Genomic DNA, 13,002 nt, shown 5'->3' with positions numbered 1-13,002 from the left:
TTTAAGTGTGATATATGCATGTAATAAGCATTCTTTCAAGATGTGTTAATGTAAACATGAATTTCATTTTATAATTAGAAGACAGATGAGTAAATTTTATTAAAGATTTCCAAGGTTTGAAATTTGTTTTCTATACAGCAACTAATAACATGGTTATCAAATCATCTTTTAAAAGAAACTTAGACCATTGTGTGACAGCACCTATACAGTCCTCCCAAAAAGTAGCCGAAAAGTCATTAAGCATATGTACACATGACAGATATGACAACAATAAAAGCAGCTAGCAGTAGAAAATAACAAAACCTCCCATCATGGCTGACAATTTCCTGCATAAGCTAGCCCCAGCTACCTCTTGCCATTTTTTAAATACTTTATTTTTTAGAGCTATTTTAGATTCACAGCAAAATCGAGAAGAAGGTACAGAGGTAACCCATATACCCTCTGCCCCAACATATGCATAGCTTCTCCCATTATCATTGTCCCCCTCCAGAGTGGTTCATTTTGTTACAATTGATGAACCTACACTGACACATTGTTACCATCCAGAGTCCATTGTTTACATTAGTGTTCACTCTTGATGTACATTCTGTGGGTTTGAACAAATTTATGACATATATCCACCGTTATAGTACCACAGAGTATTTTCACTGTCCTAAAAATCCTCTGTACTCTGCCTATTCATCCTTCTTTCCTCACTAACCCCTGGCAACCACTGATCTTTTTACTGTCTCCATAGTTTTGCCATTTCCCGAATGTCATATAGTTGGGATCATATAGTATATAGCCTTTTTAAATTGACTTCTTATATTAAGTAATATGCATTTAAGTGTCCTCCATGTTTTTTCATGGCTTGTTGGATCATTTCTTTTTATGCTTAATAATATTCCATTGTCTGGATGTATAACAGTTTATTTATCAATTTACCTACTGAAAGACATCATGGTTGCTTCCAAGTTTGGGCAATTATAATAAGCTGCATGAAGATCTGAGTGCAGGTTTTGTATAAACATGAGTTCTCAACTTCTTTGGGTAAATACCAGGGAGCATGAATGCTGAATTGTATGGTAAGAGTATATTTAGTTTTGTAAGAAATTGCCAAACTGTTTTCTAAAGTAGCTGTACCAATTTGCATTCCCACCAGTAATAAATGAGAGTTCCTGTTGCTCCACATCCTTGCCAGAATTTGATGTAGTCGGTGTTCTGAATTTTGGCCATTCTGATAGGTGTGTAATGGTTTGTTTCCTCTTGCCATTTTTTTATTGTCTATATTTAAGGTGTACAAATGACATTTTGATATACATATACATAGTGAAATAATTACTACAGTCACACAAATTAATGTACACATCATCTCACGTAGTTACCTTTTTTGTCTGTGGTAAGAGAACCTAAAATCTACTCTCTTATCAAATTTCCAGTATACAATAAAATATTACTAACTATAGTCCTCATGATGTACATTTGATCTCTCTACTTATTCATCCTACATAATTGCAACTTTGTACCCTTTTACCTACGTCTTCCCATCATTCCCATCCACTGGTAACCACTATTTTACTCTGTTTCCCTGTCTGCCTGTTTTTGTGTATTTGACTTTGTATTTTTCTGAAGGAAAATTTTTATTATTTTATGTACAGAAAACTCAACAGTATACATTTAACTCAGTTTAGTCGCAAATTCTTTAGCCTTTGCTTTTTCCAGCTTGGCAATGCAAGTCAGTGTTTTGGACCCAGGACATTGTGTCCCCAGTGATGGTAGGTCTCATCATATCTTTCATTGTAGTTGTTCCTGATAGCTTCCACCAGCTTAGTCAGAGCTCCTTTGTCTTCTGAGTTAACCTGCGTGAAGGCAATGGCGGTACAAGTTTTCCTGTTGACTAGAAATCCCGGTCTGGCACTCCCCTTGATAATGCAGTCGGGCAGGCAGGAAAACCACCACCTCGATGGGATCCATATCATGTGCAATCACTACCAGCTGGGCCTTCTTGTTCTCGAAGGACAGGTGATCTCTTTGTGAGGACATCCCCCTTGTCGGAAGCTTTCTTCTCAACCCAAGGCAATAGCCTCTGCTTCTTCTCTTGCTTTGTCTCGGGTCTGTATTTGTGGGCCAGTTTAAGCAGTCAAATAGCTGTTTGGCTGTCTAAGGCCTGGGTGAACTGGTTAATCACAGGAGGCACTTTCAGCCGCTTAAAGAGGATAGCCCTTTAACGTTGCAGATGGATGTAGTGGGACCATTTGACAAAGTGCATGAGGTCCCTTTTGGGCTGGATATCCTGTCCAATGCTGAAATTTTTAAGCCTTTTCTCAAACAAATGGTTTTACCACCTTCTAGGCCTCCTGCTTCTTCACAACAGCAGGGGCCAGGGCCACCTTCTTCCCCTTGGCCTGTCCTTTCAGTATTTTGGATAGCTGGAGAACAGAGAGTTCACTTTGTATTGAACACACATATAAGTAAGATTATGCAGTATTTGTCTTTCTATGCTTGGCTTATTTCACTTAGCACAATGTCATCCAGATTTGTCCATGTCACAAATGGCAGGATATCCCCATTTTTTAAGGCTGAATTATACATATATATGTAAATTATATACATGTCCATTTCTTTATCCATTCATTCACTGATGGACACTTAGATTGTTTTCATATCTTGGTTAATGCAAATAATGCTGCAATGAACATGGGAGTGCAGATATTTTTACATAGTACTGGCTTTGTTTCCTTTTTGTATATACCAAAAGAGGGATTGCTGGGTCCCGTGGTAGTTCTGTTTTTAACTTTGTCTTCCATTAAGGCTGCACCAATTTACATTCCCGCCAAGAGTACCCAGATATATAAAGCAAACACTATTAGGCCTAAAGAAAGAGATAGACACTCATGAAATAATAGTGGGGAACCTGAACACCTCTCTGTCAGCACTGGACAGATCATCTAACCAAGAAATCAACAGAGGAACACAGGATTTAAACTATACTTTAGACCAATTGGACCTGGCAGAGCTACAGAACATTTCATCTAACAACTACAAAATATACATTCTTATCAGCACATGGAACATTCTCCAGGATAGACCACATGTTAGGTCACAAATCAAGCCTCAATAAATGTAAAATAAATAGAAAAAATCAAAATAATCTAAAGCATGTTTTCAGACCACAATTGATTAAAACTAGAAAATAAAACCAAGTGAAAAAAGTTTGTATACTCAGGACAGTATGCAAACACTTGTAAATGAAACAACAGGCTCCTGAATGACCAATGGGCCCAAGAGGAAATTAAAAAGGAAATGAGAAAGTTTCTTGAAACTAACTAAAATAAAGACACATCATATCAAAACCTGTGGGACACTGCAAAAGAAGTACTAAGAGGGAAGTTTATTGCAATATATGCTTACATCAAAAGAATAGAAAGATTTCAAATAAATGACCTAATGCTACACCTCAAAGAACCACAAAAACAAGAACAATTCAATCCCAGGTTAGTATATGAAAAGAAATAATGAAGATCAGAGCAGAACTAAATGAAAGAGACACTCAAAAATCAATACAAAAGATCAATGATACAAAACGGTTTCTTTGAGAAGATACACAAAATAAACAATCCATTGGCTAGGTTAATAGCAAAAGAAGAAGAAGAAGCAGGAGGAGGAAGTGGGGGAAAGAGAAGACCCAAAGGCCCAAATAACAAAAATCAGAAATGAAAAAGAGACATTACAACTGATGCCACAGAAATAAAAATGCAAACAAATTTGAAAATCAGGAGGAAATGGATAAATTTCTGGACACAAGCAAGCTACCAAGACTGAACCGAGAAGAAATAGAAAGCTTAAATAGACAAATAACAAGTAACAAAATTGAAGCAACAACCAGCAGTCTCCCAACAAAGATACTACAAAAAAGAAAACTATAGGCCAATATCTTTGATGAACATAGATGTAAAATTTCTCAACAAAATACCATGAATATCATCCTGAATGGGAAAAAGCTTTCAGTAAAGAATGAGGAAAAGAATAGGAACAAGGCAAGAATGCCCACTATAACCACTCCTATTTGTCATAGTGTTAGAAGTGCTAGCAAGAGCAATCAAGCAAGAGAAAGAAATAAAAGGCATCCAGAATGGAAAAGATGAAGTGACATGATGCTATATGTAGAAAAACCTAAAGACTCTACCAAAAAACTCTTAGAGCTGATTAACAATTTCAGTAATATTGTGGATACAAAATCAACACCCCAAAATCAGTAGTGGTTTTATTCTCCAATAACAAACTAGCAGAAACAGAAATCAAGAAAGCTAGCCCATTTACAATAGTCACCAAAAAAATTAAATACCTAGAAATCAATTTAACCAAGAAGGTGAAAAATCTCTACAATGATTAATATGAATCACTACTGAAAGAAATTAAAGAAGACACAAAAAGATGGAAAGACATTCCATGCTCTTGGATTGAAGAATTAACATTGCAAAAATGTCCATACTACCCAAAGCAATCTGTATATTCAATGGAATCCCCATCAAAATACCAATGAGATTCTTCACAGAATAGAAACCACAACCCTAACATTCATACGGAACAACAAATGTCCCCAAATATCCAAAGCAATCCTGAGCAAAAAGAATCAAGTTGGAGGCATAACACTACCTGACTTCAGATTACACTACAAAGCTATAGCAACCAAAACAGCATGGTACTGGCATAAAAACAGACAATAAAACCAATTGAACAGAATAGAGAACCCAGAAATCAACCGACATATTTACAGCCAACTCATCTGTGACAAAGGCAATGAGAACATAGATTGCAGAAAAGACTGCAATGTATGGTGCTGGGATAAATGGGAATAAATCTTCAATAAGTGGTGCTGGGAAAATTAGACATGCATATGCAGAAGAATGAAACTAGACCTGCACCTCTCAACATATACCAAAATCAACCCAAAATAGATTAAAGACATAAATACAAGACTTGAAAGTATAAAAATCCTAAAGGAAAACATAGGAGAAACACTTCAGGAAATTGGACTGGGCAAAGACTTTATGAACAAGACCCCCAAAACACAAACAAAAAAACTAAATAAATTGGATTATATCAAATGAAAAATCTTCTGCACAGCAAAGGAAACAATCAACCGAGTTAAATGACAACCAACAAAATGGGAGGAAATATTTGCAAACCTTGTAGAGGGAGAGACTAGACTTACAGTTACCAGGATCGGGGAGAGGCATTGGGGAGAAGTTGGGTAGGGGACATAGGGAATAATTGCAATTTGAGGTGGTGGGCATGCTGATAGCATTGATTTGCTCAGCACAACTTGGGCATAGATGTTAACAGTCAGCTCTTGCCCCATGAATATGTATAATCAATATAAATAAATAAATAAATACAAATTATAGAAGAAATTAACATGAAGCTAATAAGTATATAAATAAGTAAAGAAAGAAAGAAAGAAACTGTAAGTGTTTTTGTACTTAGTTCTGAATTTCCATAAATCTGGCTGTAGAAATTTTATTCTGAATAGACATGCCTGAAAAGATTGCCATCTGCTTTATTCCTCTCTTCATACAACCAAATTTGCTCGGAGCTTACTTCTGGTATGAGTTTTCAGGCACTAGAAAGACCAGATGTTTATATAATAGCTACATTCTATTAAATTAGAGGTGGACAATGTAGCCAAAGACCACACAAAGCAACAATGTTACAGACCAGGCTCCAGAGAATATAATTTCTACCCTTTTGAGGTGTTTCTCAAAATTATCATTATTCTAAGAAGCTGGAAGAATAGAATTCAGTCAATACCTTACTTAGTGTCTGTTGCCTTCCTGATTAGAACAGAGAACATGTAATTTGGTAAAGAAGCAGAAGAAAGAAATAAGTACTCTTACTGCTTGCTACTCACTCTGGCAATAATTTAGATATTTATTTTAACATAGCAGTAGGAGAGGATAAAGAGAATGGAGAGTAAAAGGAGGGAGGAAGGAAGGTGAAAGTACTGATAGGGGGAAATAAAGTAAGGGATGGAGAAAGGAATTAATGCTCACTCCTAATATCTCACTCCATCCTACCATTACTACTGCTCACCTTGATAGCTAATATTACAAATACATCCTCTTAGGGTGATACAAATATGGCATGCTTTAACATTTTTCTCTCCCTCTAATGATACATTAATCTCTTTGAAAGAAATGACCACCTTATGCCCTCTGATGCTGCCAACGGCATGCTGAACTTAAAGAATGAGTTTAGTAGTACCAGTTGAATTTGAACTATTATTCTGCTGCCATTGTATAACTTTTTCTATACCTATGTCATAGCCATTCTTGTCTTTCCATAAAAGATGGCAGGTGATTAGTTTGACCAAAGTTACAGTTGCAAGGTTCCTATATTGGTTCTGCCACCTAGCATATGGACCCAGTCAGATTTTGTTAATTCACAAATAATGTCGGTTCTCACACTTATTTTCTCTCATTCTTCCTTTGAAGAAAATAGAGAAACCTGATTTAACTTTGAGGTAGGAAAAATAGACCTATTCAAGTATCAATTTCCTAATTGTTCACTCATATGGAAATTCAAATTGAATATCATTTTTGGATGAAAATAGAGAAAAGCACCTGGAAAATAATGTATTTTTAGCTGGCACAATGAAAAAGAGATCTGTATCATTTAATTTGCTATTAGAACACTAGAAAATATAGCCATTTAGAAGTGCTTTATGGATTTTGTAAATGTGCTAAAACCTTGACGCAGTACCAAATCAGCTGCTCCCATGCATGAATTTTATTTCCTTATTTTCATTTCAGTAAATAATTTTCATCGAGTAGTATTATCTAATGGAATCATAAAAAGAGGTCATCAGGCATTGATTTCAACAAATGTCACTTGATATAACATATTTCTGACCACGTTGTGAGGAAGAACTGTTGATGGCAATAAATATTAATATAAGTTTTCCTAGTTATCAAACATGTCTGTGTGTATGCATGGAGCACCACAGCTTTCAAGAAGCTAGTACACAATAATACCTCACAAAAGGTATAAAAAGAAGCTTCTAAAATCTATTTTCTCTTGTTTATTTTAAAGGTAAACTTATATTCCTTTTGCTCTCTAAAATGAATGAAGATATTATTTGCCAATTGAGTTTTATAACAAGTTTTGGTTGCTCTGTGAGGTTTAAACAAAAATTCTACTTATAAATTCTACTTCTGACCTTGTAACAACTTTGTTACATTTAGCTAAAAATGAAGGAAAAAAGGAATTTGAAAGTCTGCATACCAAAAATAAAATATATATTTAGTGAAATAGTTCAAGTAACAAACAACAAAGGAAACTACTACCATAAACTCAGAAAATTGAAAGCCTGCTTTGTAAGTTGCACCTTTCTAAGTTTGGGACCATCTATATTTTGCTTTAAATTTACCCCAATAAGTGTTATTTAAATTAACAATATTTGAACTTTACTATGTCCCAGGTACTATGACCAGTGCCAGGAATACAAAAAGGAATATAACATTCCCCCCACCTGAAAGGAACTCATAGTCTAACAGAAGAGAAATATTTAAACAAATTTGCTGCATAATATGATAAGTAATATAGACCAGTTCAGTTTCTGGCAATAAAGCCAATTATACAACTTTAAATCTTTCTCTCTACATAACACCTGGAAGTGTTGGATAAAGTATAACAAAGAGAACTTTTCAGAATTTGTTGAAGACATGTATCTTCAGATTGAAGATGAATGCCAAGTTTCAATCAGAGTTTAGATTGAGAGAGAGAGAGTAAAAGTAAGTGACCATGAGTGCGAGAGAGTTTATAGCAAAAGCCAAAGAAAATCAAAGACAAAGAAATCTTAAAAGCAACTAATGAGAAAAGGCATATCAACTTTAAAGGAACATCAATTAGACTGATAGCAGACTTCTGAAGAGCAAGAATGGAATCCAGAAGACAGAGGAATAATAACTTTAAGTGCTAAAAGAAAACAAATACTAACCTAGAATTTTATATCCAACTAAACCAATATTTAAGAATGAGGGTTACACCTCACTACAGTTAGAATGGTTACTAGCAAAAAGACAAAAGACAAGTGTTGGTGAGGATGTGGAGAGAAGGGAACACTTGCACACCGTTGGTGGGAGTGTAAACTAGTATGGCCATTAAGGAAAACAGTTTGAAGTTTCCTGAAAAAATTAAAAATAGAACAACCATTGCTATCAATGGTTGCAATCCCACTACTGGGTATATAACCAAAGGAAATGAAGTCGGTATGTCAAAGAGATATCTGCACATGAGTGAGATCATGCAGTATTTGTCTTTCTGTGCCTAACTTATTTCACTTAACATGATGGTTTCCAGTTCCATCCATATTGTTGCAACAGGGAGAGTTTGTCCAACAGGTACACAATTACAGTTAGATAGGAGTAATAAATCCTGATGTTCTATTACACAGGTGACTATAGTTAACAGTTAATTTTTGTATATTACATAAAAGCTACAAGAGAGGCTTTTGAACGCTTTTGCTACAAATATATGATAAATGCACTAGGTGATTGATATATCTTCCCTGACATGATTATTGTACAACCTATATATGTATTAAAATATCAGATTGTACCCCATAAGTGTATACAATTACAATGTGCAAGTTAAAATCTAAAAATAAGTAATTTTTTTAAAAGAATAAAGGTTAAAAAATAGACAATCTGACAAACAAAAAGAACGAACAGTAACTAAAGAAATAAGCAGAAGTAGATAAACTTAAAGAAACAATGTCAGCCTCAAACAAGATCAGAAATCCTAATGGCTAATTTGAGGGGATATAAAAACAAAGCACTAGACAATGACATGAAAGAAGTTAAACAAGTGACCTAAGTTAAAGCAGTCTTATGACCATGTATTGTTTAAGAAAGTAGAAATACTGATTAATATTATGTTGTGTTATGGATGAAAGTAAAAATTATAGTATTAAGCAAAAAAACTTGTACAGTATAATATAACATAATTTATGTAAAGTTTGAAAGAGCACAAAATACTATGTATTATTCATGGATGCTTATGTATATAATAAAATAAAAAGAAAAACATAAGAATGATAAACATCCAATTTATGATAGAAAATAAAATAATTTTTTTTCTGGGAGAAAATGAGGGAGATAACACCAAAAAGGAAAACACAGGTTGTTTCAAATGTTTTCGTAATGTTTATGACTTAGGCTCAGTGTTGGGTATCCTGGTGTTCATTGTATTTTCTTATACTTTTTCTCTGTTTTAAATATTTCTTTAACTTTTTCTTTTTTTACAAAAGGAAGAGAAGCAGGTAAAAAAATATTGACAAAGAGTTCCAGAAGGTAGTCAGAGAAGTAAAAAGGAGAGAGGTGTTACAGAATGCAAGACAAAAAGAGAAGAGAATTTCAAAGATCTAAGGGTCGATAATGTCAAATAACAGAGGTGATAGCAAAAACATCACAGAAATTAAAAATTAGAAAATCATTTTATTGGAGTGTTGGCAGTAGAAGCCCAATTGCAATAGGTCAAAGAATGAATAGGGGGCAACATGCAGAATAAACTAACAAGAAGTTCCCTCTACAGGTCTAGAAATGTTGGATGAATTATCACAAAATAAGTTTACATATGTACCTGAACTCAAAAGAAAAATTCTCAAGTGCCAGAAGCTAACTTGTAGGATAGTGAGCTACTGTCTTCTCAGTAGAGACAGTCTCAAGACACAGAATTTTTGCAGGACTGTCTGGGTGTTGATAAACTCTTGCAGTTTTTGTTTGTCTGGGAAATACATGATTTCTCCCTCATTTCTGAAAGATAGCCTTGCTGGGTATGGTATTCTTGGTTGTCAGTTTTTTCCTTTTTGTAGTTTGAATATATCATCGCATTGTCCTCTCATCTGTAGAGTTTCAGTTGAGAAGTTTGCTGTTAGTCCAATGGGGGCTCCCTTATAAGTGACTTGACGCTTTTCTCTTGCTGCTTTTAGGATTCTCCCTTTGTGTGAGCTTCACCAGTTTGACTATAAGGTGTCTTGCTGAGGATCTTTTTGGATTGAATCTTTTTGGGGATCTTTGAGCCTCCTGGATCTGAAGGTCTGTATCTCTCTCTGTATCTAGGAAGTTTTCCATTATTATTTTATTGAACAGATTTTCAATGCCTTTACCTTTCTTGTCCCCTTCCGGAACACCCATTATTTGGATGTTTGTATGTTTAAGGTGGTCTGCTAGCTCTCTTAGAATTTCTTCATTTTTTAAAATTCTTTTTTCCTTTTTTTTTTTTTTTTTTTTGGTCTGCTTGGATTATTTTATAAAAACCATCTTCCAGATCTGAAATCCTTTCTTCTGCTTGCTCTAACCTGCTGCTTAAGCTCTCAGTTGTGTTTTTTATGTCATTGAATGAATCCTTCTGTTCCAGGAGTTCTGCTACATTCATTTTTAAGGTATTAATCTCTTTGTAAATTTCCTCCTTCATATCCTGGATATATTTTTCTCATTTCATTATGTTGTCTAACTGAGTCTTTTCATATCTCACTGAGTTTTCTTAGGATTGTTGCTCAGAATTCCTTTTCAATCATTTCAAGGGTTTCTTGCTCCATAGGGTCTGGTATTTGAGAATTACTATATTCTTTTGGTGGTGTCATGTTTTCTTGATTTTTGTATTTCTAGTATCTCTTCATTGACATCTGGTCATCTGGTAGAGTGGTTACTTCTTCTATTACTCTGGAGTGAGTTTTGAGGACAGAGACTTTCTCTTCTTTTTATGGTCTTTCCTGGTGACTCTCCTTGTGTCAATGTAATCATGTAGGTGGCAGTCCATCTGCATGGTGGCTGTGGCTTCTGCTGTGGCGGCAAGCTGCCCTTATGGTGGCAGTGGCTGTGGTGGGACACCCATGTGGAAGTGGTGTTTTCAGCATACTCCTGCTTTCTGCTGGGTGGTGGGGGCTTCCCACAGCTCCTGCCTAGGACCCCATGCATGCTCCTGTCTTCTGCCAGGCAGTAGGGGCTATCACTGAATTTCACTTAAATAAATGTAAATAAAGTGCGAATGCAACTATGGCAGTAAATAAAAATAAATATATAGCCTTAAATATACATACAGCTGGTCCCTGACTTAGGATTTTTTTTTTACAATGGTGTGAAAGCAATATACAATCAATAGAAATTGCACTTTTAATTTTGAATTTTGATATTTCCCTAGGCTAGTGATATGTGGTAAAAGATACTCTTTCCCAGGGCAGAGGCAATGAACCACAGCTCTCAGTCAGCCATGAGATAATGAGGGTTAACAGCTGATACTGTACAGTATACTGTGTTGCCAGATGATTTTTCCCAACTGTAAGCTAATGTAAGTGTTTTGAACACATTTAATGTAAGCTAGGCTAAGCTATGAGGTTTGGTAGATTAAATGTATTAAATGTATCTTCAAGTTAATGATATTTTCAACTTCCAATGGGTTTACCAGAACATAAAAAAAAGTTAAGTTTACTGAATTAATGAGCTTTTTTTGTTTTTTTACTGCATATGTACTAGAATTCTTCATGGAAAGATTTGTATTATCTTTTAATTCCATTTTCCCACTAACCTTTTGAAGTACCCTTATATATGTATCTAGAGGATATATTGATTAGTTTTATATTGTTTTAACTTTACACAAATTATATCTTATTGTATATAGTAAAAAAATAACAAAAACAAAAATAAGGAGAGTGTTCTAGGGATGTATATTAAACATGTTTTTTAGTTTCTGTATCAGATCTTTTCACATCTTGGGGCCTTGCTGACTAGGGAGGGACTGCCCCTCCAAAGGTTAGCAGATTCTTAAAGGTAACAAGCTACTCTCCAATGGGTGTGCCTTTCATATACAAACTCACCAATCTAGGGCCTTTATCCTCCACCTGTCTGCTTTACATCGCTCTTACATTTGTGAAACACTAATCCTCTGCCTTAATTACCCTAAGATCAGACATTAGACAACTAGATACAATCCCTACACCCTGGAGCATGCTGAAATTATTCAAACTAGCCAATTCTAAACTTGGTAAATCTGCTTATACTGCCTTGTCCATTCATTTCCAAGAAAACCACAATAAAAGCCCTGCATGGTTTGGCATGCTCCCTCCTCTTGGGAACTACGAGTGATAAACTATCTTTCCAATGGCAATTTTCTCCTGATCTGTTGGCTTAAGTATATCTAAATGAAACCAAAATCCCAGGTGCATTTTAAAACAGAATAGAACTTTATTTAACATTAATGGTTGCGTTGTATTTCTTTGTTTGGATAGTGTATCCACAGATGTTTATTTTATTATTGTGGTTCATAATTCACATATTCTTATATATATGACATATATTCTTTAGAAAATATATTTTAATATGTATATACTAATAAATCAAATATTATAAAAATATACAATTGGTGAGCTAACCATTCAACTTGTTAATTTTTAACAAAACAAAAGAATAAACACAAAGAAAAAGAAGTAAATAGTAACATATAAATGCTGAAATTAATGAAAAAGAAAAGCCAAGCAATCAAAGAGAATATCAAAACTAAAAGCTACTCCAGTAATAAAGATTAGACCTCTGATAGGAATTATCAAGAATAAAAGGAAGGCAAAAATAAGTATTTTATTAAAAACAAAAAGAACATATTAGAATATACAATAAAAAGCTTAAAAACCATAGAAAATTACTAATAACAACTTTATGCCAATATATTGGAAAACAAATGAAAAGGACAATTTATTAAATAAATATTACTTGCAAAATAGAAAAAGACTCATGGATAACCTGAATAGATCTATAATTATTAAAGAAATTGATTCATAAAGCAAAAATCTTTTACCACACATACACACAAAGGTATCAGGCTTACACAATTTTTCAGGTAAATACACCAAACTAAGGGATAATCCCTGTATTAGTCACTGTGTTCCAGATAATTGAATAGGAGGGAAGTATATGCATCACAATAATCCTGATACCCATCTTGAGATGTGGATGGATAGATGATAGATAG

At 34.5% G+C, this 13,002-nt stretch overlaps 1 pseudogene; it reads right to left on the bottom strand.

The window, feature by feature from the left end:
• Positions 1 to 1,656: 1,656 nt before the first annotated feature.
• LOC134368320 (large ribosomal subunit protein eL8-like) overlaps positions 1,657 to 13,002 on the bottom strand; it is a 30,685-nt pseudogene continuing 19,339 nt past the window's right edge.

Source organism: Cynocephalus volans, chromosome X (genome assembly GCF_027409185.1).
Source record: "Cynocephalus volans isolate mCynVol1 chromosome X, mCynVol1.pri, whole genome shotgun sequence".
NCBI lineage: Eukaryota > Metazoa > Chordata > Mammalia > Dermoptera > Cynocephalidae > Cynocephalus > Cynocephalus volans.
Note: the sequence above shows the minus strand (reverse complement) of the source record. Positions and strands in the feature narration are given on the sequence as shown.